Source organism: Giraffa tippelskirchi, chromosome 1 (assembly GCF_054371585.1).
Source record: "Giraffa tippelskirchi isolate mGirTip1 chromosome 1, T2T-mGirTip1v1.2.pri, whole genome shotgun sequence".
In the NCBI taxonomy this organism is placed as follows: Eukaryota; Metazoa; Chordata; class Mammalia; order Artiodactyla; family Giraffidae; genus Giraffa; species Giraffa tippelskirchi.
The window spans coordinates 171,919,888-171,942,039 of record NC_137275.1 but is presented as its reverse complement, the minus strand read 5'-3'; the positions used below and the strand labels follow the sequence as shown (position 1 = coordinate 171,942,039).

General features: G+C 38.5%; 1 protein-coding gene and 1 long non-coding RNA gene across 14 annotated transcripts in view; one reads left to right on the top strand and one right to left on the bottom strand.

The window, feature by feature from the left end:
- GNAQ (G protein subunit alpha q) overlaps positions 1 to 22,152 on the top strand; it is a 469,675-nt gene that overhangs the window by 425,911 nt on the left and 21,612 nt on the right. The window lies entirely within an intron of this gene.
- Positions 17,942 to 22,152, bottom strand: part of LOC145512398 (uncharacterized) — a 44,772-nt gene continuing 40,561 nt past the window's right edge. Inside the window, exons 7-9 of the long non-coding RNA XR_014058498.1 lie at positions 20,125 to 20,221; positions 19,718 to 19,794; positions 17,942 to 18,147 (exon numbers count right to left, since the gene is read on the bottom strand). This is a non-coding gene — a long non-coding RNA (uncharacterized LOC145512398). The remainder of the gene's footprint in view (positions 18,148 to 19,717; positions 19,795 to 20,124; positions 20,222 to 22,152) is intronic.

Genomic DNA, 22,152 nt, shown 5'->3' with positions numbered 1-22,152 from the left:
CTCTATGTTATGTAAAAATTTAGTCCAGAAGCCTGCTATTTCCCTGCAGGGATGCTAAATCGCTTCAGTCATGTCTGACTCTTTGCAGTCCATGGATGTAGCCTGCCAGGCCTCTCTGTTCTTGGAATTCTCCAGGCAAGAATACTGGAGTGGGTTGCCATGCCCTCCTCCCAGGGATCTTCCCAACTCAGGGATCAAACCAGCATCTCTTATGTCTCCTGCATTGGCAGGCAGGTTCTTTACCACTAGCACCACCTGGAAGCCCAATACTTCCCTCACTTAACCTTTTTTTCTAGTTTCAGAGCATAGCTTTATATTTCTTTTTCCACAGTAAAATGGTATGAATTTCTGTTTATCTTTTCTAATGGCTTTGGATGAAAATTTAGGCACCAGCTAACCATTTTTAAACCTTTTGCAATTTTCACATTTACTAGTGTTGGCGCTTAACAGTACCAGTAATACATAAGCCTGCAATTAAAACAGCACTACTAACAAGATGCTGTAATACTATTTTATAGCAATCTATTGCAGAATGTATAAATATAGCACTTATGTAGAACATTTCTATGGGCTTCCCAGAGCAGCTTGTAGTCTTCAAGGCTGCTAATCATTTACAGATTTTCACTTGCTGTTTCTCACCTATCTTCTAAGTAAATTGTGACTGCATTACCAGTGTGCTTTGCTTTTCACTCCATGTATGTCTGTTTACAGAGTCATCCCACCAGACAGGACATTTTCAGCTTCACATTTGTACAGCTCATAATGTTCAGAGTAACAGTTTTTGTTTACCCTGGCAATAAATATAAATGATATCTCTTCACATTTGATCTATCACAATACACTAATCCCTCACCAAAGTCAGAGTTATTACCTCCTTGAAAAGTACACCAATTAGTGAAATCACAAATGGCAAGATCATTGGCTCACAGAAAACAGGGATGTGGGAAAAACAATTTAAACTGCTTTGTGCATAAAATATTATTATCACAGTGTATATAGTTCTTGAAGGCAAAGAGAGGTGAAAACCTTGTTCCCCTTTCATGTACTGTACTCTTATTCAGTACACACATTGCAGTCTTGAGCTTTGTTTTACGTTTTAAAAAATTTCCAACCAGCTGCTTTGCTTCTGTGGCTAGCTTTTTCCTTTGTTTCATTCTTCTAGATATCTGGAAAATATCTGTGTCACTGTCTGGCCTTTTCCTAAGTTGTCCCAAGGTTGAGGGCATGGTTTCCTGGGTTACATGTTGAAGGAGGCCATGTCAGTCTGTCCTCTGCCCTGTTCCACAGACCTACCTCCTATTTGCAGTAAAGAGAGCAGTAATTATAGGAACATCCTGCACTTGGTGATTAAGGAAACTGAGCTGAACAGGGGCTTCTAAATATTTGGCATATAAAGAGAAAAACATGTTATCTCAAAATTCTGATTGACAAGGGACTATCCCATCTTTGTTTTTTGTTTTGAAAAATACCCTAATGAAGAAAGTCCCCTTTTTTCCTGTGATTGAATTTAACAGAAATGTAGAAGATTTCGGATTTGTCCTGTTCATTTAACACCCAGGTATTTTCTAATTACTCATGGAAAGGCCAAAAAAATAATGATTTACTAAAATGTGTAAAGATATTAGAGAGCTGTAAAATTATGATTTCTTTTCTGCACATAATGGTGTTAGGTTTGGATTACTGATAACATTTGCATGATGTTGTTTTGAATACCTTATTTACATTGAAAACATAACATAAAACATAACATTGATTTATAAAATCTGAAATATGTAATTTCAAGGGGAGTCTATGGAATTCTTCCAAGAAAGTATGTCTTTAGAGGCTTATACATATCCATATTGGTTCATATCCTAAGGACACTCTGTTAAGTTCTTTTATTTACTTTTATCTGTATATTTATTTTAATGGGCTGTCTTTAGTCTTTACAAATGCCATGATTTGTTTTTTAAATCAAATACACAGCAGTCTCTTTTGAAAGCAATTTGGATATTTTTCAAAATTTTGAATACACATGTCCTTTGCCTCAGAAGTTTTACTTGTTTGTGCACATTTGTACAAAAACTTATGTGCAGAGAATGAAAAGACTAGAAAAAAAAATTGAAAGAACATCAAAATGACTGACTTAGAATATTACTCAAACTTTTCAAAAACATGTAAGCTAGGTTTACATGTGCTAACATAGAATAGTCTCAAAAGCATATAATTAAGTGGAAAAAAAACAAAGCATCGACAATACATATAGTATATTTCCATTTATCTAAAAATTATGAATACCTAATACATATTATATGTTTGTATGTACATACCATTTCTCCAAAATGATAGAAGAAAAAATGGGAGGTAATATGAATCTGTAATAGAAGGAATTCCTACTTTTGTTTGTTTATTTTTTTATGTTAAAATTTTTTTACCATGTATATGTACTTTTCATTTTAAAATCAAGCAATTAATTTAGTTTAGAAACGAATACTTTCATATTTAGTAACTATTAAAACATAGATGTGTCATGTATATCATTTGTGCCGTCTCAGTGTACTTCTGCTTTTTACTTATGAAATGTTTCTTGAATGTATTCCTTGACATTGTGTTTTGAATGTTTATGTCTTCAGGGCTTTTATTTGAGTTGCTGCTTTAACTCAAAGATATTGATACCTATACTCAGTAACTTTAGGGAAAATCATGTAAAAAACACATGTAGCTTGTATAAAGGAAAAGATAATTTGGAAATGGGTAAAAATAAAATTCTCAAATACAAGAATACCACTGCTGGAGGTAAATAATCCTTTTTACTTGAGGTTTCCAATAAACTTTTAGACTTTAATTTGACTTAAGTTTATATAATATTTTTAGACTAAGTATTTAATAAAGAACTTGCAATGATTGATATTTGTATCTTTTAGAATTTTACTTTTAGCTCTTAGGGACAAAGGTGAATTTAGCAGGCTTAGAAAATTTCAAAGCAGTTCAAGTGTGTGATATTTGTATCTTGGGAGCTGTATGTTGATTGGTAAGAACTAAAAAGGGCTTCAGTTGTGCCTGGAGCTAGTTGTTGGACTCTTGGAAGTTGAAGAAATAATTGGTGTACAGTGGCAGGTATGTGTGCAGTTAGTGAAACTGGAGAACATTTGTGTAGCTCATGGACTCACAGAGCTGGTAGAAGCCAGAAATGCAGCTTTGGTTGATAAGGTCCTTATACAAATTGATATCCGAGATGCCGTGAGAGCTTTAAGGTGATAGCTGATGGCTTGGTAGTAGTGATAGAAAATATTGTAGTGAGTATTTCCTGTGCCAGTAAGAATTAAAAGCCCAAGCCTATAAAAACAGATACTGGACTCTAAGAGATACAGATATGAAAGTCATATTAGCAGTTCTCTTTCTAACAGACACTATTTATGAGCTAAGGAGGAGGCAGAAAGGGAAAGAAAATGACTTAGTGGCATAAGAGTAATTGTAGAAATAGGGAGAAGAGATGTTTAACCTGAGAGAACGTTGATGATTATTTGTAGGTCTGCTGAAGGTAAATAAATACTGGGGTAGCCTAAAGTGACAGAAATCATTCTGTGATCATAGGTCCTTGAGGATGTGTCCTTTACTGGTTAAAAATAAATAAACAAAGGGGATGTAGTTTGTAGTACTTGGGATAGATTTTAGCCTGTTAGAAAATAGTTATTACAAATTTACAGCATGTTTATGTTTTTAATACAAGCAGGCCTTAACTTGAAGGTTCTATTTCACTAGAATAATTTCATGGAGTCCTTGCCTTTCTAAAATCTCATCAATTCCAGTTGGTACCTGAACTTTCAAATACAAACTCAGTCTTAAGGCTTTGATCCTCAGTAAATGACACAAGCTCCAAGTTGAGATAAAAAGCTGTTACCAGTGTAAGTGAAAGCTGTGGAGCAGACCTTGACAAGGCCCAGTAAAAGCAAGCTGGAGGAAGCGGAGTGCTTATTAGGGTGGGCTTGGGTAGGTCTCATGGGAAGGAGAAAAACGAGTCATAGAATTTTGCAGCCAAAAGGATATCAGTTACGCTTCTTATTTTACAGATAAGGAAACTTAAAGCACAGAAATGTGAAGGGGAAATGAGGCCACCATCTTCTCCTAATTCACCTTCTCCTTAGTTTATTAGGGGAAAGCTCAGCTGCTGTAACAAAGCATCCTGAAAATACAGTGGCTTCAAGAGTTATAGACATTAATTTCTTTTCTAAGGAAGCAACCCAGTTCAGCCCAGCAGTTCCGCTGCTCATGAACAGTCAGGAGCCCAAGTTCTCTCAGATCATTGTTCCGCATTCCCTAGGGCACGGTTATCATGTGGGCAGTTGAAGCTGGGTCACTGCCCCATCAGGGTTCATTCAACAGGAAGTAGAGGACAGCATGTGGATTACATCTGCGGTCTAAGACCCAGACTCAGACTGGCACCCATCACTTTGTTCTGTCCCGTTGGTAAGAATTTAGTCAGATGGTCACATGTAACTTCAAGAGATGCTTGGACATGGAGTCTGGCTAGAAAGTCAGGTATCTGGCTACAATTCTGTTATTAAAAGGAGGAGGGAGAAAGCCATTTGGATGGACAGCGAATGGTCCAGACTCCCAGTCAGGTGGTCAGCAGTTATGGTTTTCAGAAATCCACAACCATGTCACATGGTTTCCATCCAGGTTATAATGTGCCCTTGAAGTCAGTTTCCTAATTTGACATACATGGCAAGTCTTAGAACCATCTTTCCTGTTAGTACTCCTGAGGGAATCTTCCCTCATCCTATGCTGGACACTCAGATAGCAAAGAGCATCACTTTCCTGGTCATAACATGCCCACAACCCAGAATCACATGGTGTCAGCTGTCAAGGTCCTACTATTATATCCAGACCTGGGAGGATTTGTATGTTTTGTTTTGTTTTGTTTAACTGGAGTCATTAAAATAAAATAGCTGTTATGATTTGGGAACTTGTTATGAATGTTAGGGGAGATAAGACATATAAAATGTCAGGAAATACTTACAGAGTGGAATGATCCAGGAACTGTGCTAGAAGCTTAGGATGTTCTTGTCTGTAAGATATTGCCCCTGTCCTTAACAAGCCCCCAGCCCACTAGAGGAGACATGCAAGTAAGTGGGCAGTGATAGTGCAGAGTGACGGCAGAGCACTTCCGTAGCAGTACATGTGGGTGATGTGGGGACAGAAGCAAAAAGGCCCCTAACCCTGGGTTGGAGGAACCTAGTCCTAAGGAACCATGCCTGTACTAATGCCTAACACGTAGGCGTTTGCCAGACAGACTCCGGGATCTTGAACATCCTTTTTTAATTTGGCCTCCCCACACTCCTCCAGTGTTCCTTTTCAATAGTCCACTCATCAGGAGTCACAGGGATAAAAAAGATCGAGATTTTTCTTTCATAAGATATTTCTTACCTTTACTTTGGCATTGAAGTTGATCCCCACACACAAAGAAAGGAAAGTGGTTTGATAAAGATAACATCAGGACATAATAGTTCGAGGAGGTTTTGTTTTCACTGTTTCAAATTAGGAAATCAGAATTCCCTGGGGGTCCAGGGGTTAGAACTTGGCACTTTCACTACCGTGTCCTGAGTTTGATCCCTGGTTGAGGAACTAAGATCCCACAAGCCATGAGGTGTGGCCCCCCAAAAAAATCAAGTTAGTAAATCATTGTAACATATAAACATATATATATGTGTGTATGTGTGTGTGTATATATATATATATATATATATATATATACACACATACACAGACTGACATTGTTAAATAGCCCAGTGGCTCGTGAACATTGCAGTTAATTCAGATATATTGTTTTTCAAGGGAGAATATCCACTGGTTTTTCTGCCATTCATATTATGTAGTCATGGTTTTAGGAAGCATTTTAAATAATGATAAACATAATCATCAGCTACATACCATATCGGTATTTCTAGACTTCTCTAGGGAAAAAAGTATTTTTATCTACCCCATGAGAATGGTTTAAATTATCAAACTATATACTTCCTTTCCCTGTCACCCCCAATCATATCACCATATTCCCAAGGATCCTCCCAAAACAATTTTATATTTATATTGAATATATTTAATTTAAAATATATTTAAATATGCAAAATTTAAATATATTTAAATTTGAGTCTCTCTGCTGGCATCTTTTAACCTGTGAAAGCTTATTTGTGCTCTAATTAAAGAAACTCTTAATCTTAGCTCTTATTCTGAAAATAGTGGCATCCACAGAGCCATCCATAGGCAAAATAAGCGTGACTGTTGATTTCATGAAAGAACCATCCATCATCAAAGCCAAGAAAACATGTTAGACTAGTAAAAAGTGAATACTAAGATGTACCTTTTGTAGCTATTTCATATTTTACCCTGAATACTTTGTCAAAACACACACACACGTATAAATTAAAGAGTATACCACCTCCCAATTGTCATACTGAAGAATGTGTATCTCAAGTATATGTCAGAACAATGTTACTCCAAAACTGGACTTAAATTCCCTACCTTACCTATTTATGAAAAAAAAATCCTCAACAAATGCATCTATAATAACATTAATTTTGAAATTGCCCTCAGTTTAAAATCACTGTGGAGTAAGTAAAACAAAAATCGTAGACAGAATAACATCTATAGAAAACCAGCAAGTTTGCACAAGGGTTACAAGGTTTAACAACAGACACTGTTCTACATAACAGAACAAGGAAACAGAGAGCCTTGGAGTGAAGGATGAGAAAACCAGTTCTCCTGTTGGTGTTGCCAGAAATGCTTTGTGGGTTTTTGAGCCAGCTCTTCAATCGTGCAAGTTGCAGTTGGAGCTGTGGTAAACAGAGGAGATTGGGTCTGAATGAACTGTGTTCCTTCCTATTTATTTCTTAATGCTTGAGGGGGAGTGTAAAGCACTGTTCACATCGTCCTATCAAACTTTTATCAAGCTGGCCTTTCATTTATTAGGAAACATTTATTGAGTACCTGCTCACCTGCCCAGCGCTAGTTACTGTAACCCATCAATGCATGAGACACTCCTAAGTCTCAAGAATGTCACTCTTTAATAAGGCTCTTAATGAACCATTGGAACACTTTATCTTCAGTTTTTCAAATTCTGTAGTATTTTGGAATGCTTCTGCCACTTTTTACTGAGGTACAGTTATTCCAGTTTGGCAGAGAGACCTTTGTAAGCCGTTTGTTTTATTGTCTGTTTGACAATTCAACTGCAAACAGAAACACATGCCATGGTGATTAACTTACAAATGACTTCAGATTTTTTTGAAATGAGTTTTTCCTTCTCAGTGTGTAAGACTTAGTCATCCACTTCCAAGGGAAGCATTTACTAGCACTCTTTGATGTACGAGTCTCTCACACTGCCTGAATGCAAGCACGGCAGACCTGCAACCATCATATATCAGGACCGTGGCACCTCATTTCTGATTCCGTTTTACATTTCTCTTGGCAGAGCTACAGTTCCTGTTAGAATTAATATAATAATTCACTTGGGTGGCTTGCTTTTTTGGAGGGCTTTTTTTTTTTTTTGGGAGGTCTTTCTTTTCCTTGCCTCGTTTCCTAGTTGTCCTGGCAACAGCCATCAAATTGAAATTACAGGAAGTAGGTCTTCCTTGTTTATTACTAAGGGGAAGGGAGAGCTGTGGACTCAGACAGATTGACTCGTGGTATCCTCAGGGTGGCAGCATTACTTTGAGTGAGGTCGAGGCTCTCTAAACCCTTCTCTCCTCTGCCCACCTTCCCACCCCACCCCCATTATAAAATTTCTGCCCACTTCTAGACTAACCACTGTATTCATATCTTCCCTTCACTAGGCTTTACAAAATGCACTCAGCTACCTCAAAGTGCATTCAGGTTGCTTAAGTGACGATCATAGCATCTGCTTGTTCATTTTACTGGTTATATGCCAGGCTCACCTAGAGTTAGATCTCAGTACAGGACTCCTTCAGGGCCAAGTGTTCAATCAGAGAAGCCACCCATCCCACTCTAGAATCGTCTGTTCTTTTGGTAGCCCCTCCTTGTCACTTATCAAATCACCACAGACCTCAGCAAGGTAAGACCACAAAGAAAGCTAGACAGACTCTTCCAAAATCAAGGTATGAGGCAGTGGGTTTGGGGGGGAAAAGTAGAATATTACTGATTCCCGTGTCTGGGATAATATTGAAAGCAAGTGCCTAATGGCACCCTTAAGCACCTCTAATTGCTAAATGGGATTCTCCTGACTGTACGTTGTTGCCTGATGTATAAAGACTATGAAGGGAAAGAGATTTGTAAAGGAGTACACCTAAAGGGGAAAACTTGGAAAGGCAAAGCAGTACCAGGTCTCCCTTTATTAGACTTATGAGTATGTTTTTCAGTTACTTTAGAGTTGAATGAATTACTGCCACTGTTTTAGGTATGTGCCATTTTTTACTCCTATTCAAAATGTATGCTCACCCAACAGACTTCTTGTTCACCTGCCATGATGAGGTGTTGTTTGGGTTTGGGGAGAAATAAGAAGTAATACACAGCCTTTACCCTCCAAGAAGCTCCTGGTCTGTCTGCGTTGATGTAGCATATACATGAATAAATGTAAGGAAATTTGTCAAGGGGGTTGATATCACAAGTGATGTTAACAAACCATGTGTGATTTCAGAGATCTTTTTTCCAGCTTGATAAATGACGAGGCCTCAAGAAAGAGGTGGCTTTTAAGCTGAAACTTGAAGATAGGGCAATTTTCAAAAGAGGGAGATAAGAATTAAAGATATTCCAATCAGACAGAATGGTGGAGATAGAGGCAATAAATCAAAAAAAATATATAGGCCTATTCAGGGAAGGTTGAGCCACTGCCTTTGGCTAGAGTGTGTGGGGTCAGCCTCTATATACCATCTTGGGAATGACCTTGACTGATTCATATTCTTTCTTTTTCTAAGTTACATACTGATAATAATCTGATTACCAATGGGGTTTTTTATCACAGAAGCCTCTTTACCTTTAAAATGTTTTTATTAATTTCCTATCTGTATTTGGGCTTCCATGGTACTTCAGCTGGTTAAGAATCTGCCTGCAATGCAAGAGACCCCAGTTCGATTCCTGGGTTGGGAAGAGCCCCTGGAGAAGGGATTGGCTACCCACTCCAGTATTCATGGGCTTCTCGGGTGGCTCAAATGGTGAAGAACCTGCCTGCAATGTAGGGAACCTGAGTTTGATCCCTGGGTTGGGAAGATCCCCTGGAGGAGGGCATGACAACCCACTCCAGTGTTCTTGCCTGGAGAATCCCCATGGACAGAGGAGTCTTGCGGGGTACAGTCCATGGGGTCACAAAGAGTCGGACATGACTGAACAACTAAGCACAGCACAGCATCTGTATTTGCTAATTGGTTTCTTTAATTTATTTGGCTATGTTGGGCCTTAGTTGCAGCACATATGATCTTTGTTGCATCATGTGGGATCTTTTGTTGCAGCCTGCAGGCTCTCTAGTTGCAGTGCACAGGCTCAGTAGTTGTGGCACGCAGGCTTATTTGCTCCATGGCATGTGGAATCTTAGCCCCCCAACCAGAGATTAAACTCATGTCCCCTGCATTGCAAGGCAGATTCTTTAACCACTGGGCACCCAGGAAGTCCTTATATTTGCTAGTTAAGTAAAGCTACATTAGGATTTAAACTGTTGGGAAGAGGCAGGTTCGTTTGCTTGCTTGAATGTTTTTCCTATTTTACATTTAAGATTGGGTATCCAAAACATCTGTTCTTGATAATCTAACAAATACAAGGATCAGTACGGTAAGTTATTAGTCTATGCATTAGAAATTTTTCTACATTGATAGAAAAGAATTGTAGGATTACTTCTTTAATGTAGTATTAATTTGGCATTTATAAAAGGAAAATGTTTGCAGCTAATTTTCAGTGGAAACTTTAATAGTATTTTTTAAAAGATGATCTAGTTGTGACTGATCAGATATACTTTTGCCAATTAGAAAGTCTACTGCAAGATTTCAAACCTGTGTATCCATTTGGCTAGAGATTTTTAGCCCAGTGTTGCAAAATATTTGCTACTGTAATATGATTGAGGAGACAACAGTCCAAATTAGTGAAGAAATACAGAATACCGACAATATTTTTCTTCAGCACATCAAGACCCATCACTGAGTATAAAATCACTTTAATGGATCTTGTTCATAATTTTTTTTTTTAAATACAAGTAATTGAAATTGCCTAGAGAAGACAGAATGCAGTTGAGTAGAGGAGAATACATTGCATATTATAAGGAAAAATACTGTTTTGTGAAACTTCAGCTTCAATTGTGTGGTTTCTGTGTGCATTTGTTACTAGATAGCTGTATAAACTGTATTTCTTACCAAATTTCTTAACAATGTTTGAAAAACATTGTTTTAGAGAAATGTCCATTTCTTTCTTTCAACTGTGTACGTAATAAGTGGAATTATATCCACAACTGTTGGTTTGGAAGACCCGTCTAAGGCCCGGTGTCAGTGACTAGAGAAAAATGACCCACTCTTAGCCTATCATTTATGTAAATAAATGTTTCTAAAGTACTTCCATTCTCATCAGGAGGTTCTTTCCATACATACATGTTCTGAGAAGCTGAGAGCAAAGGAATGATGAGAAGGACCTGCTAACATATTTAAAGTTTGCTGCCTGTTTTTCTTGAAAACGTTCTGTTACCTTGGTTGAGGGAATTCTGACAAGGGGTACGCTGGGATGAACACCCAGGAGCCTTACTTTGTGAGGGTCTAGTTGGTATCATCAGCTCATTGCTCCTGTATGGCCAAGCCTTTTCCGCCACAAGGGACTGGTGCCAGTCTGACTGGGCTACAAGCAGGAAAGGGGCATAGGCCGGTGGGGAGAGAGGAGAAGAATGCCAAAGCTGTGCATAGTATGGAGAGTCTAGGGGGCAGAGTGAAGAGTGAGGACCCCTGTTCTTCCCAAATGCAGAGGCTAAGAACTGGGGGAGTGTAGGAGCCAAGAGCATTGGATATGTCAGCCTTTGGAAATGTCAGCAGCAAGGATCCAAGGGTCCTTCCTCATCTCAGGCCTCCTCCCTGCTTACCCTGTCTCCAGCTTGCACTGAGGAATCTCTCCATCCCTGTGCTCAACTTTTTAAAACTGGAGGTATCTTACTATAATAATGGAAACAATCCTGATATAACACCAGCCACTGTGCCTGGACCACGTGGTGCACTTGATTCCCACACTAGTGAGCCAATAACCACTTATTAAGCATTTGTCCTGTGCATGCTGTGCTATTGATTTCCAAATTCTTTTTATGCAAGAACATTTGACATTTTCTCTAAAACTAGGAAAGGTTGGGAGTTTGAGCGAAGAAGGGTTAATTAACTTTTTCTATTACCCAGTGTTTTCAAAAATACCAAAGCCCTAGAGTCATGGTAAATTTTACTATGCAGCAGCCTACTGGGCAGAGCTGTTCAAAACTGACCCGCTCATCACCCTTCACAGTTGTTGAATGGGAGGCAATTCATGCCCCACTTCACTGTAGTGCCTGCTTAAGGCATCAGCTCTGCAAAGCTTTGTGTATTTGTCCTTAAAAGCTAATTAGGGGTGTCAGGGAAGAAGCGAGTGCTAAGTACATCTGTTTCCTTTTCCCAGAATGGCAGTGAATCCTTTGATCTTTCCAGGGCATTTAAGGAAAGCCTCAGTCATTGACTATACTTTCATGGCCTAGGTTTTAGATTTTCAGCTCCTTGGAATGATGGCATTACAAAAAGATACTGTTTGAAGTGCAGTGAGATGTAGATTTAAAAGAAAAGGTTAAGTATTGAAATAGTCCATTTAAAAATAAAAGCTGGAAATATTTATCCTGTTAGTATTTCTTTCACTGAATGTTGTTTCATCTTAAAATGTTAGCTAGACGGGTCTCTAGAGCAGGAATCTGGAGCCTCTAGAGGTGAATGGACTTCCCTCAAAGTGGCCCTGAGGACCTGGCTGAGCACTAGACTGTCCTGATACCCGTCTCTATACCACAGTGTTTGGCTAGATCGAAACGTGGGGAATGTTCACTAGCAGCTTAAACATGTTGCTTTTTAATAAGAATGCATGTGTGCATGCTAAGTTGCTTCAGTGGTGTCTGACTCTTTGCGACCCCATGGACTGTAGCCTGCTGGGCTCCTCTGTCCATGGGATTCTCCAGGCAAGAATAATGGAATAGGTTGCCATACCCTCCTCCAGGGGATCTTCCTGACCCAGGGATAGAATCCGCATCTCTTAGGCCTCCTGCATTGACAGGCAGGTCCTTTACCACTAGTGCCACCTGGGGAAGCCCTTTGAATGAGAATTCTGTTTAAAAATTCTTCTCCAATTGATATCCAACATGGCTGCATTGGAAAAGCATGGGCCTAGTAGCCAGGGTAATTCAGAATTGGGCCTCAGGTCTCTCCATGTGTACCGTGGGAAAAACGAATATTTCATCTCACAAGGTTTTGTGAATTAATTGAGGTAACATGTGAACCACCTGGCAGAAAGCATATGCTCAGAAAATAAGTTCCTGTACAGGAACTACCAGTTCTAGGCACATTCATAGAATCAGGGGGGTTGATCTCTAATTCTACCTTGCCCACCCATGCTGTTGTCTAGAAGGTCCTCTGGATAGGTGCATAGACTTTCATGTTGCTCCCAGAATACCTAAGGTTTTCCAAATAGCTTGGACTCATTCCCTGCTGGTCTTGCTAATGTTATAAACTGGTATTCATGAGGACAGTAATAACTAAAACCAGATTGATGTATTGCCTTAGAATGTCATCTCTCCAGCTAGAGATTTGATCTCATTTAAAGCAATTAGAGTGCTCTCTCATAATCTCCTTGCTAGTCTTATTTTTTTCTTATTGATCTTCTCTTTGCCTTTTTCTATATGAAGTCATCTCCTTGACAGAGTAATCAAGAGCAAAGTAGAAGTTAAAAGGTCTGGTTTTGTGTGTGACATTTATCTAGCAATGGGCTTGTCTTTTCCTTGGACTTCTTGCTTTTTTATTTTTATATTACTTTTTTAATATAAAATAATTATATTGTTAACTTCCTAAAGTATATTAGTCCACTTTTTACTATTTTAATAACCAAAAGGAATACATGTTCATCGTTTAAAATTCTTTATATTCAGATGACTATAGAAGAGAGTAAAAATTGCTTCATATTCTTACTCAATATTCTTCATTTCTAAATTTAGAGGAATACTAAGCAGTTTTGTGTACATCTTCCCGGAACTTTATTTTTTCCACATGAATCAGTACATCTTTTTTTTTTTTTAGTTTAAAAATTAATTTGTATTTTTAAATCAATAATGGTGACAAAGCTGAATAACTTAGAGTATAATTTTAAAAATAGCACTTCCTCAGCTGACAACCCACCACCAGTCTGATAACCAGATACACTACTGTCAACTCTTATCTCTTGTTTTTTGTTATTTCCCTCATATTTCTAAGTGCTATATTTATACCACTATTTGTTGATTTTGTTAAGTTTATTTTCCTTCTGATATGGTGGATAAAAATCATACCATCTTAACCCTCCTACCCCATTTCTTCTCCCATACTTTCCACATATGTATAGCACAATTTTTGTATAATTCAGTGTTTACACTGTGTGACAATATAAGTATTGTTCATTGATGAGCTAAGTATTAATAGTAGATTGTGGTTTCAATCATTTTGTGGTAAACTTTCTTTGGAGTTAATAATTGCCTTATATTTTTCTTTTATTTTCTTTGTGTTTGTGTATGTTACTGATTTTTTTTCTAATTCATCAACAGATCTTTGAAATCTTACAAAAACATCATTAACGTATCTGATAACATACCAGTCCTTTTTTTTTTTTTCTTTTAATTGAAGACCTCCCTTCTAGTTTCCTTTGTCCTCCTTTTCTAATCATGACCAGCTACATCTTATGCACATATCATTCTGGAACTTTATTTCACCATCATCCTGGGAGTTCACAACATCTTTCTTATGTTGAGTACCTTGTTTCTAGATCCAGTGTTGCCTTTTTTCTTGGTTTATTTCCTTATTTTTACTGGGGCATATCCTCCTGTAGCTTTCTGAGTAAGAGTCTAAGGGAGATAGTTTTAAAATTCCATCCGTATCTAAAAATGTCTATATTCTGACCTCAAATTTGATTGCTCTTTTGGCTACGTATAGAATTCTCAGATAGAAACCATTCTGAAAATATTCCATTGTCTGCCAGTATTCCCTTTCAAAAATCCATGGCTCTTCTGCTTCCTTATTCTTTTACATGCAACCTGTTTCCTATGGAAGGTTTTAGAAACTTTTATTTATCCTGCTGCTACTGCTGCTAAGTCGCTTCAGTCGTGTCTGGCTCTGTGCGACCCCAGAGACGGCAGCCCACCAGGCTCCGCCGTCCCTGGGATTCTCCAGGCAAGACTACTGGAGTGGGTTGCCATTTCCTTCTCCAGTGCATGAAAGGGAAAAGTGAAAGTGAAATCGCTCAGTCGTGTCCGACTCTTAGCGACCCCATGGACTGTAGCCTACCAGGCTCCTCCGTCCATGGGATTTTCCAGGCAAGAGTACTGGAGTGGGGTGCCATTGTCTTCTCCATTATTTATCCTAGGTATTCTCAAATTTGAGGAAAGATCTGTTTTGCTGTAGCTCTCTTCCTACCTCTCCTCCCCTCAGCTCTTCTGGGACCCTTTTACCTAGAAATTTAATTATAAGAAATTTTACTTAGAACTCACATGAAAATTTTCTGTTTTCTTTTGCTATAACTTCTTTTGACTAAATGGAGAGCTACTTTTGCTTTTTATTTTTCTGAACTTTTCTCTCCAATTTTCTATTTCTTTTTACTACCTGACAAATTTCCTGAAGTTATCTTTCAAACTATCTTTTTTGATTGTTTGTATTTTAGCTTTTATAGATTTTCTTTTTAAAAAACCTCTCAGAGCACTTTTTATTCTCCATATTTTCCCTTTTAATTTAGTATCCTTTTAGTTTCGGGAATGTCTTCCTGAGGGTTTTTTTTTTCCCTTTTCAATGTATTTTCAGTTTTTTTCATTAATTTCTTACCTAAGGTTTCTTTTTCTGCCTTTCTTCTTTTTCTTCCTCTCTGTCTCTTTGCTTAGGTTTCTCTTTCATGCTGGAAATTTTTTTCAAAGGTTTGGAATCCCTAGGTGTTTTACAGTTGTTGTTTAGTCGCTAAGTCATACCTGACTCTTTTTGCACCCCATGGACTATAGCCCACCAGGTTCTTCTGTCCATGGGATTTCCCAGGCAAGAATACTGGAGTGAGTTGCCATTTCCTTCTTCAGAGGATCTTCCTGACCCAGGGATTGAACCTGCATCTCCTGCTTGGCAGGCAGATTGTTTACAACTGAGCCACCTGAGAAGACCATATTTTACAATAATGAAACAGTAAGCAGCTTTCTTCTCCATGCCTCCTCTCCAGGCAATTCTCGGAGTTAGAAGTCCAGGTAACCCTGCTGTTCCTCTCACCAGTCCCAGTTTCTATACAGCCATGAGTTGCAGAGTTGGACTCCACTCGGTTCTTCTTCCTCTCCAAGGACCAGTGCAGTTCCAGTCTTCTGTTCTCAGTGAAAAGTTAGCACTGATAGAGTGTTAGCCTGCCTGACATATGAAAACGTGTATAATAACTTTCAGCATCCTTTCTGGGTCAGTGCAGACGTGGTGTATCTGACATATATTCTTAACACATCTGCAGCTGGATTTGTTTCTGTTTTTTCATTAGACTTTGTTGGTGTTTCATTTTGATTAGACTTCATGTATTTTCCACCATCCACCCTGATCCTAATTTTATTAAATTCCTAAAGTCATGAAAACATACATGTATAAGACTTAGGCCCCTCTTCTTTTATCACAGCCATGAATGAGCACATGGTCACTTATCACCCAAAATCCATTCTACTTTGTTTTTGAACTTCCACTGGACTGGGTCTTCAGAGCTAGATCAAGAATATCAGTTCTTACTCATTTACTTGGCTTTAGGAGCTTCCCAGGTGTGGTAAAGAACCCACCTGCCAATGCAGAAGACAGAAGAGACACAGGTTCAATCCCTGGGTCTGTAAGATCCCCTGGAGGAGGGCATGGCAACCCACTCCAGTATTCTTGCATGGAGAATTCCATGAACAGAGAAGCCTGACAGGCTCTAGTCCATGGGGTGACACAGAGTTGGACACAGCTGAAGTGGTTTAAGCATGCATGCAGGAAGATGAAAATATTGGTGGGGTGGAGGAGACAGACTGGGGGATTTCAGATGTTCTTAGAGTTGAATGAAATTTATAGCTTATAAACTTGCAAAACCTTAAAAATGTATTGAATATTTGACAAGTTTGGCACAACTCAGCTATCAGTCAATCTGAAAAGATGATCAGACACAGTAGACAGTCACCATCAACTGAATGTTAGCCAGTTTACAACACACATCCATCCTTAAAGTTGAACTATCGTTGCCTCACTCAGCCCCTGGCACTTTCAAGATCTGTGGTGTCCATTTCCCTCATCTGGTCCTTTTCAACTGTATAATTAGTTCAAATTGTTTCTCCTTTTATCCCTCGTCAAGTCTGCAACGCAATAGGATTGTGGGTTCACAAATTTCTTAACACGTTTGTATTGTCCAGATACCTGAGAAGTTACTTAACCACGAAGGTTTTAAGTTGGATATACGTTTTCAAGGCTGTATGCCAGTTGTGTGCCCTCTCCCACTGAACCTCCATGGTAACACCATGTGAGTCTAACGATGGTGTGTCTGTGACCACAGGCACAGATTTTCCCATGTGAATCGCTATTGGCTCATGTACTCGTCTTTCCAAGTCTTCCTTTATGTCTTTCAAAATTGCTTTTTTCATGATACTTGAATTGTCCACCCACACCTCCCACCTCTTTTCTTTAACTGCAAAAGAAGTTGATTCTGTATGTTTTTAAGGTTTCTGTTATTTTTATTCAAATGGTGTTTTTGTTGGACTTGTCTCTGATCTCACTTGGTTATTAGTTTCTGGGAGAGATCTTATAGCTTCTCATCACCTGCAGAATACAATTTTCCATACATAGTAGAATATTGATACTTTAAATTTTTTTGTCTGATTGCCCAGTTTAGTAATAAGATCATATTGCAAATGTTTGATATAAAACACTTTATTAAAAATGTTTAAAAATCATTCATCAAGGTTTTGTCAGAATAAAGAACAAAGAGAAGAAGCAAACTCTTCTCTAGGGCAGAATATTGAAGCTTTCCACTTTACCAATTTACAACCAGTTTTCAGTTTTTCATTGGTGGAATTAATGCTCTTTTGTTGGAAAAATAATACTTAATCTTTATAAATTTTATAATATATCCTTTGTACCTTCTGTTAATTCCTGTCACGTGCAATTACACAAAATGCTGGGAATTACAAAAGGGAAAGAGCCTATTGTTTCTTAAAGTTTTTTAGTCTAAAGCATAATTGAGTACTTGATTGTTTTCCAAGGAGGGATCTCTTGAATTGGCCAACAAGGTCGGGTGAAATTCATCTGGTGAATTTCTTATGCCTCCAAATAAGTCATTCAAGATGAGGATACTGATTTTTTTTTTTTAAGCAGACAGTAAACACTGCTTTTAAAAGGTGCCGAGACCTCATTCTAGTGTGCAGTGTCAAAATAAAAGCACTGGTAATAGAACAAGGATCAAACAGATCATTGAAAACTACAGATAATGCATGCAACAGAATTTTAGCCACAAGTTTACCTTCAAATCCTATAATCATGTTTTAGTAGACACACAAACTGAAGTTGAGTGGTTTGAATATTTTGTGTTTATTTTCCCTGCCCTCCCTCCATGTTGTCTTCAGTCCTCCGGAAGAAGAGAATAAAAGCAGAGACAGAGCCAATCCACACATAGATCCTTAATAATGTTTTCTTATTAACGAAGAATGTTTGTAGAATTAACTTTTTTAAGAAGCTACTTAAAGTAATATGAAAAATATATCTCCATCTTCAAATGAGGACTATTTCACAATAACTTTATTGGTTTAAAATGCCAGATGTATGGTGTTAAAACAACTGGAAAGCATTTTTTTACATGTGTGCAACATCTGAGTAAATAGATCTACTGCCCTGACACTGAAAATCAAGCAAATGAATTAAAACACTGACTGTCTTTCTCGTGTTTTATCCTCCATGCTGTAGAAAGAAAGAAAACGGAAACTTTTTCCTGGGGAGAAGAAAAGGAAAATAAATTTAGAACCTCAGTATCTAACTAAAAATTATAGAAAAAAAGGTAAATAGGAAAATACAAGGTGAAGGATATTACAGCAAACATATATGTGCTTTGTCATACATTATAAATTTTCTGAACATAAATTGAATATGAAACATATAGATATAAATTTGCTAATGATTCAGATAGTTTTGTAACTACGTACTAGGTGTGTTACTTGAACTTGCTTTTTATCAGTCTCCCCACCTAGAAAACAGGAATCACAGCAATGCCTTCTGTTTAGGGTTGGTGTGAGAATTAAATACTTTTCTACACCGAGGGTCAGCAGACTGGCCCTCAGGCCAAATCCAGCCCACCATCTGTTCATGTACACCTTGCAAGCTAAAATTGGTTTTTACGTTTGTAAATGGTTGGGAAAAAAAGTCAAAATAATAATAATATTTTGTGACACATGAAAATGATTATAAAACTTAGTTTTATTGGAACCTAGCTTTACTCATACATTTATATATTGTCTACAGATGCTTTCCTGCTCCATGGGCAGTTAAGTTGTTACAATAGAGACAGTGTGTCCTGCAAAGCCTAAAATATTTACTGTCTAGTCCTTTACAGAAAAGACTGCCAATTCCTTTCACATACTAAAGTCCTTTGAACAATGTCTAGTATATATGCACACTAAACAAATATTAGTTATTATTATTAATATGATTAAACCTTATACAAAATAAATAATAACATTCATAGAGCCAAAAATACATGTCACAGTCTGAAATGTTTCATCAAATATTGTCCCTGAAAATAAGACTAAAGATTTTTAAAACCCTGTTAATTACATGACAAATTATTATTGTTTAAAGATGTTTAAAAAGAAAAAAAGGCCTTAGGAATATAATACTCCAAACTTACTTTACAAAGGGCTTAGTTTTAGAATATATATTCCTTTTGAGAAAACTTTTAAGTCAATACGTTACATCTCCTTTCTCTGAAACTTTTTTGTTATGTGTTCAGTTTATCTGCTCCAATTCCAGACTTGTTTCCTATCTTAATTCTCCATTTTTACTTATTGTCTAATCCTTCTGCAGGGGAAGAAGAGAGAAAAGGCTTAGGAACCAAGAGTTAATGGCAAGACCTTTGATGTGTGATCAGGGATGAGTCAGGTCAGGTAGTACCCCCATTGAACAGGGCTCAAAAATGCAGTCCATACAAGTTCTTTGAGCTTATCTCTGTGGACACAAGACAAACCAAATTCCTATCTAACACCTATTGCGTTGGGCAAAGAATTAAGCAACCACATGTTTCAGGGCCAAATTTGACCCATCCCTGAAAAAATTTTAAGTCAGCAAAGGAGATATTTTACTTAATTGCTTAGTTTATTTCATTTTACTCCTGTTTTTCCCAGACTTTACTAACACACTAGGAGTGTGTTCAGATTCAATCCGATGTACTCATGTGTGCATGATTGCTTTGTGTAGATCAGTCAAATCTTCCTTGGACCTTTTCAGGCTATTCAGTGTTTACAAGCTCAGTTGTATTGTCCATGCCTGTTTTCATTTTAATTTCTTACCTCTACATCCCGACAGCCTGTTTCTATTTCTCTTTATCCAACTTCTCCAGCAATTTGGCCAGGTCACTATTCATCAACTATAGAATCAAAAAGTGGACAAGTGAAACAAAGGAAGCTGGCACTCAAACACACTTTGCTGCTTGCAAATAGCTCTAGTACAGTCTGAAGAATCCTTTTTCAGTTTGAGGTGTGGATGGATTACAGGAAAGATGGGGGGAGGGTCAGTGAATTGAAAAGTCAACGGTGTGACTACTCAAGGCGTTAACTCTCTGAATCCTAGCTCAGTAATTGAGGAGCCTTATAGGCTTCTCTGGTGGCTTAGATGGTAAAGAATCTTCCTGCAATGCAGGAGACCTGGTTCAATCCTGGGTTGGGAAGATCCCCTGGAGGAGGGTATGGCAACTCACTCCGGTATTCTTGCCTGCAGAATTCCATGGACAGAGGAGCCTGGAGGGCTACAATCCATGCCGTCGCAAAAAGTCAGACACGACTGAGCAGCTAACACTATGGGAAAAAAAGAAGGAATTCACATATATAAGTTAAGGATAGACTTTGGCTCACAGGCATTAAGCATACAATTAGTAGGACTTGGAGCACAGGGTATATTGTAACTATTGAAATTAAACAATAGCAAGATCAATGTGCTATAGAATAGTCTTTGAAAGGAGGTTGCTATTTGGTCACTTGTTGTTTCTTTACCACTGAGCCACCAGAGAAGCCCTGAAGTAAAATATTAGAAAATATGAAAGGAAGTAGTCCTGTCTTCTGTAAGCTATGGGACTGGGGGCTTCTACATCATTTGTCATATTTCTTCTCACCTATGTTGAGGCTTTGGTGTCTCCTTGGTCTAAGGGTGACTGCTTCTCCTCGCCCTGTCCCTCTAATGTCTCTGTCTTCCCTTTTCTCTCATCCCTGCTCTCCTACAACACGCTCTGGTCTGCACGAGTTCATTGCACAAGGGCCTGTCTGCTCTGTGACCTCATCTCTGCTAGAAAAGTTAGACCTGGAGGTCACAGGCAAATGTGCTGTGTTTCTTTGCTTCTCTAAACATCCCGTGCAGGTAGAAGACATCGGTTCATGTACGGGTAGAAATTATACTATTAAAACCTTCAGGAGCTGTCTTCAAGCCTAAAGAGTTTGCCAAATTTGATCTCCAATAATCACTTGCAAATATTTGCAAAGACTAAGAAAATTACAGAGGAAATGATACCTGTCCGGCCAAATTTAGTATCTTTATTATTTCTCTTCCTGTTGTCAATTTGGATAGCAGAAGTGGGATGGCTAGGGAGCTGTCCTTAATTATTTCTCATTCCAAATGCTCCACTTATATATTAATCAGTTGTTTTCTTGGTTTACTCTGGGGTTGAGAGTTGTTGGGCTGCACACCTACAAGCCCAGTATTTGCCAGTCCCGAGAATAAGGCAACAGCCCTGAGTCAGCAACAGAGACATCTTGATGGTTTCATAGATGGGGGATCTTACACATCTGAAGTTCAGGGGCCCTGGAGTGATACCCCACTGTGGGGGCAGAGAGCAGGCAGGACAGAGCAGCAGTCTTCTCTACCCAAGGGTGGAGGGAGGCTAACCATTACAAGGAGAATTGACATCAGGCTGGCTCATCAGTTACCGGGGAAAGCAGATGGGTGTGCCCTTCTCTGGAGGCCCTTTGATAAACTATCACAGTGGAGATGTTCTGATCCACAGATTAGAACAATCACTAGCTGAGGCTAGTGAAGTCGCTTGGTCGTGTCCGACTCTTTGCAACCCCATGGACTGTATGTAGCCCACCAGGCTCCCCTGTCTATGGGATTTTCCAGGCAGAATACTGGAGTGGGTTGCCATTTCCTTCTCCAGGAGATCTTCCCAACCCAGGGATTGAACCCCGGTCTCCCTCATTGTAGGCAGACGCTTTACTGTCTGAGCCACCAGGGAAGCCTTTAGCTGAGGCCTAGGGGCAAGTATGTAGACATTTACTTTTTAGGTTCTGTGATTAAGAGGGAAGGTCAGTCATGTAAGTAGCGTGTCATTCAAGCAGGGACTGGTCAAGCAGAGGATGTACAGAGAGCAAGAGAACAATCGTTTTGGGCGGACCAATTATATGAGTATTAACCGTTTATAGAGATTTTGAAGATACTCCCCCTTAACGTGTGGAGAATCTTAGAAGAAACTGACTCTAAGCATTTGGCAGAAACTTGGATGATTTTTCCAGTTGTTTATAAATCAGATGTATCTGGACTTGAAACCATGGATAGATTAACTTTGTGCAATTTCAGGAAATAGATTTTACTGGATGTATAGTTTGGCTAAAGATTTGAGGTCAGCGATCACCTTACCAGGAGGTTCTTACATACCAATTTTGCCATGTCTGATAGCAGACTATAGAAAACTGCTGTGTGCTGGGGTCACAGCTAAGCACTGTTCTATTCTGTTTCCTCC